Below are 6,000 nucleotides of genomic sequence, written 5' to 3'. Positions count from 1 at the left end.
GAGTTGAAAAAAGAAAAAAAGAAGCAGCCTTGACTTGCAGTGCTTGCCAATTTCCATAGTGTAAATATTCACACCATAGCCATGTTCAGGCTACCAAAGTTCTTGAAAGCTCAATGTAGTGTCAAAGAAGGGATGATCACAATTGGCTTTCCTAAGCCAGTATGAGTTGGCTGCAACATGCTATTGGTTCTATAATAAGTAATAACAGGCATTAATTGCCTTAAGAATTAATGAGTGTTATTTGCTCTATAAAATATTATTATGCACCCTCATACAGATATAGAAACTGAGGCAATGAGAAGTTATGTTACGTTGCGTAAGGTGACAGAAACAGTAAGCAGTGGAGCCAGGCTTTGAGCCCAGGCTGCCTAGCTCCAGAGCACATGTACATAGTCCCTAGACCTTGCTGGAAGCAATAGTGCAGATGTCAGCAAATGATTTCTAAATGAGAAAATCTTGATGTCAAGAAGTATATTGCTGCTTTAAGTATTGTATCATTTAGGGTTCCACCAGAGAAACAGAACTAGTAATCAATATACATAGTTAATATGAATATATAATAAATTCACGTTCTGTATTTTTAATGAAATATATATTTAGAAATAACATAAATATATATAGATATATATTGATTTATTGCAAAGAATTGGCTTACAAAGATTGTGGCAGCTGGCTACAAAAGTCTGAAATCTGTACAGCACGCCTTCAGGAAGGGCAGGCAGAAACTCTCGAGCAGGGGCTGACACTGCTATCCACAAGTAGAATCTCTTCCTCAAGGAAGCCCAAGTTCTGCTCAATTGCTTGAATCAGGCCAACACAGATTATCTAGGATAATCCTTCTTACACAAACCAAATTGTCATAGACTTTAACAACACCTACCTTCACAGCAACATCTATATTAGTTTTGATTGAATAACTGGAGCCTATAGCCTGAGTAAGTTGACTCATAAAGTGCTGAGTTGAATTGCATTGCCCAAAAATTTATGCTGAAATCTTCACCTCTGGTATCTGTGAATGTGACTTTAATTGGAAATAGGGTCTTTGCAGATGAAATGAAGGTAAGGTGAGGTCATACTAGAGTAGGGTGAGACCTTAATTGAATATGACTTGGTGTCCTTATGAGAAGAAAATGGAAATGGACACAGACATACAGGTAGAATGCTATGGAAATGGAGGCAGAGATTGGAGTGATGCATCTCCAAGCGAAGAAATAATAAGAATTGGTGGAAGCCACAAGAAGGCATGAAGAGGTAAAGAAGCCTCCTTCCCCAGAGCCTTCAGAGGAAGCAAAGCAAGGCCCTGCCAATACCTTGATGTTGGGTTTCTTGCTTCCAGAACTGTGAGACAATAAATTTCTGTTGGTTTAAGCTACCCAGTTTGTGATCGTTTGTCACGGCAGTCCTAAGAACTAATACTACAGGGATCTAAAACATTTCACTGTGATAACAAACTTATTTGTCTACTTCACCAACATCAAGGGCATCACTTTTACTAAAAACAAAGTATGCTTACCACGATTTTCCTGTGACACTCTCTGCAGTGGCATCTCTGTGGATCCTTTCAAGTCAGAGGTGTATCTATAAACTAATTTGAATTGCTTTTATTTAATTAAACACATGCAGGAATGTATATGCAATCTCACTGAAACAATCACTGGAAGAAATAATTGACTTAAACCAGTGGGCTTGCTGTTGTAAAATCAACCTTAGTAGTGCATTGAAATAAATATGTACAAATGAATGAGTGAGGAATAAATGTGTTCATTTCTTCCAGGGTCAGTTATTCATTCTTTGGACTTCTAATAGTGTTAGCAGTTCTGTTTAGGGCTAAAAATGATTGCTTTCAGGGTCATCTATTTATTCTTTGGACTTCTATTAGTGTTAACAATTCTGTTTAAGGCTAAATATGATTGATTTCAAGGTCAGTTATTTATTCTCTAGATTTCTATTACTGTTAACAATTTTTTAAAGCCAAATATGATTTAGGAGAATAGTCACAAATCAATGTCAGATGTGATGGGAAACAAAAATGGATTTGATTAATTTTTGCCTGTAGCCTATAAATTGTCTCTGATGGCCTTTCCTAAACAGAACCACCAAAATCATTTTCAGCAACAATAGTAGAATTTGAATAAATGTACAGGAATGTCTCATAAGTGGACAACTTTGAGGGTCAACAGTCCTTTTTATGTGTAAATTTCTGCATAGAAGTTAAAAATTTTTTTCTAGTCCATTCTACTACTTTATAATTATGAATGTAATATCTTTGTATCAAGCCAAATTACATTTACTCCAAAGCCCAAAGATCATTCACATTCATTGTAACAATGGAATTTTTTTTACATGTGTGTAGCAGTTAAATTTCAATCCTACATATTTGATAGCTTCTACTACATATAATCACGTCTACTGAGTGTTTTCTATCTATCAGTAGGTATTGCAATTTTTATTCCCATTTATTACAATAGAGGAAAGAAGCACAGTTAGACAAAATAACTTTCCCTTATCAGAAAGTTCTCTCATCAATTTCACATTATACTAACTGTTACAATTAGTAACAGATGTAGGATTAGATCTTAGGTAGTCTGAATACACAGCCTGTTATTTTAGCCTCATTAATATGTGAATAGCGTGGAAGTTACATTCAGGAAAATGTACAATACTTCATGTTCCTTTAAAAATAGCGTGCAGTAACTAGAATTAGACCAATACTGGTTGTAGAGAGTTTACCTGGTGACTATATGGGTTGAAGTGAAAAATAAACAAAAAGCATTTTACACAGATAAGCTACTAATAAAGCCTTAACTAAAAACTAATCGAAACTAGAAACTTCACATAATCTTCAATGAATCAGCTTCACTGAGTGCCTATACTATGTGCTGCCTGCAACTAGGGTACCACATTGGATCAGAGCCAAGAGCAGCAGAAAGTTGCTGGGCCAGGTTCTGAGGAAGCACCGCCTCCTATGAAGTATCCTGGGTGGGATGACTTCAGGACACTGAACACCCTTACTTTACAGATTCCAATGCAGGGTCCTGCAGGCTTAGTCTGTGTGGATGGTAACCCAGGTCCTCTTTCTGCAGCTAAGATCTCCTTCAATTCATGATTCATTTACTGTGTCTAGAAAGAAGCTAAGTAGCAGGGCTACTGAAGAAATGCTACGTGATACGTTGAGATAGGTTGAGGTTATGAATATGATCTGGTAGTCATCTCTGCTTCTGTGTCTTTGTCAGAAAACCAAGCCATGAGGCATTTTATTTCAGAAGAGATAACAGATAAGCTATGGTAAGCTCTATAAATGCCCATTTTTTAGGACATGAAACCCTGAGCTGAATGCCTTCATATTTGATTTCTTACTATCTTATTTGCTTTAGAAACATACCACAGCACAGGGATGATACAAGAAACACTTGGACATATTTCAAATTAAATTATCTTCATTCCTTTTTATTTGAATACACCATGAGAAAATTGAGTTTTAAAATCCTCCTCCTGGGTATGCCTTGACAAAGAGCATTCTTGTTTCCCTGCAGCCAAGAGGACTGTGAGAAAGGGCAAGAAGCGCTGCTCTATTTCCAGGAGCAGGGCTCCACGGCCAGAGTGGGTTTTCTCATGGCTGTCAGTTTACAAGAGAATTCCATGGGTCAAGCCTATAGTTTAAATCAATTGCATGCCTATATGGGAAAAACTCTGCCTTATCAAACTTTGCCATGTAAATACATGAGTCTGGACTCTTTCACATACATTCAGGTATTCAAATTATTTCAAAACATATTTTAAAATTATGGTCGCAAAAATATTTCAAATGCTGTTAAGGATAAATCAAGGCAGGCTTTTCTAAGACATTAAAAAATTAGTCGCTACCCAGACTGCCTCTCTACCTGTTATGGTCCAGGCCTCCTAGATACATGGTGTTGCTCCAGACATTACTGTGAGCTCCTTAATTAGAACTAATGTACTTCCTAGACCCCAGTGACACGCTCTTGTACACCCCAGGCTGGAGTGCTGTGAAACAAACATAGCTCACTGCAGCCTCAGACTCCTGAGTTCAAGCAATCCTCCTGCTTGAACCTGCAAACTGGGATTACAGGAATGTTGCCATAGTACTTGGCATATTATCTTATATTTTAAAAGAGCATGTACATGCTGTTGGACTGCCCTCTTTTGTGAACAAATTTCATTTGGTCTTCGAATGATCAACTTGCAAAAAATTCAGTTGAAGTTTTATTTAAAAGAAGATAGCCATTCAGACTGAATTAACTGGCCTGTTTAATCCAATCACTTCTTGAATAATCCAGTGTAGATTTAATCAAGCCACTTTTACTCTCAAAAATTGGATCCTAAATAACAACCACGTCTTAGTCTCCTAAACTCCCACTTTTTTCCTACAAGAGCTCACTGCTCTGGACAAACCCATGAAGCTGTGTACATCAAACATGTTACTGGTCATCCAGCTTCTGTGTTTTACCTAAATCTACCCCTATGGTGTAAGTGAATCAGAGAAACAAAGGCTTGATTCTCTAGCACTCAGGTGTGCTAACTTATGTTAAGAATTTGTATTTCAGGATGTGTATAAGTTAGAATTAAGTTTAGCTGTTAGTAATAGAGATTTACCTAGAGTGGCTTAAACAGTTTAAATTTCTATTACCTTACTTTTTCATTTTTTTAGGAGACAGGGCCTCTCTCTGCTCCCCAGGCTGGAGTGCGGTGGAGCAATCATAGCTCACTGCACCCTCCAACTCCTGGGTTCAAGTGACTCTCCTGCCCCAGCTTCCTGAGTAGCTGGGATTACAGGAATGTGCCATAGTACCTGGCATATTATCTTAGATTTTAAAAGTAGAGAGGTATTTTTTACAGGTCTTGTGTGGTAACTGTATGCCTTAGCCCATTTTGTGCTGTTGTAGCAGAACGGAACAGACAGAGTAATTTAAAATGAACAAAAATGTATTGGATTATGGTTCCAGCGGCTGCAAAGAGCCAGGCTGAGGGGCTGGCATCTTGCAAGGGGCTTCTTGCTACATCATCCTAGGGAGGAAGTGCAAAAGGTAGGATGAGAGGAAGGGAGAGAGAAAGGGCAGGAGAGAGGAAGAGAGAAAGAAAGAGAGAAAGAGAAAGGAAAAAAGAGAAAAGAGAGAGAGAAAGAGTTTGAGAATAGAGAGCCAAACTATCCTTTTGGAACCCACCTCTGAGATAGATAACAGCATTAATCTATTCATGAGGGCAGAGCCCTCATGGTCTAAGTATCTCTTAAAGGCCCCACCTTTTACTACTCTTACAATGAAAATTAAAATTTAACATGAGTTTGAGAGGGTACAAACATTCAAACCATAGAACCCTACGAAGATCTCACACAGACCTAGACTTATTTCTTGATGTTCTGCCTTCTGTTCTCGAGGTCATAAGAGGGCTGATAGAGCTGTAACCATTCACTTCACAGCAGAAGAAACAGTAAGGAGAGAAGATGAGCCCCTCCGTTCTAAAGTGTCTAAAGTGTCCTCTGGAGGTACTTCCTGTTTTCCTCCCATTACCCTGAGCCTCATCATATGGCCACACCAGAGAGGCTGGGAAACGTAATTTTACAGCTGAACATAGTTAAGTTTCCATTATAAAGAAAAAAAAGGAGAAAGGATATTAGAGGCAACAAGCAGTCTCTGTCACAGTTAGCATTGAAACTAAAGTTAGAGAAGAAAATTTTCTTTTTCATTTAATGTTCTAGAAAGTAACGTTTACTGATGAAGGCACTGTCCTAGATGCTAAGGATTCAAAAACCGAAATGAGACAGTTCCTTCAGCATATCATCGTCTAATGGAGAAAATATATGTTCATGTCCATAGATGATTACAAACTAGATGTACTCGTAGATTTTTACGAGAACAAGTACAATAAACTTCCTACTCCAACAAGGGTGAGGAAAAGAAAGAAGGCTTTATGGAAGCCACAAAAGAAAAACATGGAAAGAAAGAAGTAGACTTTGGTGACAATATATTGGGCAGAGGTCAA

Source organism: Sapajus apella, unplaced genomic scaffold (genome assembly GCF_009761245.1).
Source record: "Sapajus apella isolate SASKATOON/1434 unplaced genomic scaffold, GSC_monkey_1.0 scaffold6, whole genome shotgun sequence".
Lineage (NCBI taxonomy): Eukaryota > Metazoa > Chordata > Mammalia > Primates > Cebidae > Sapajus > Sapajus apella.
The sequence above is the reverse complement of the archived record's forward strand: the minus strand, read 5'-3'. Positions refer to the sequence as shown.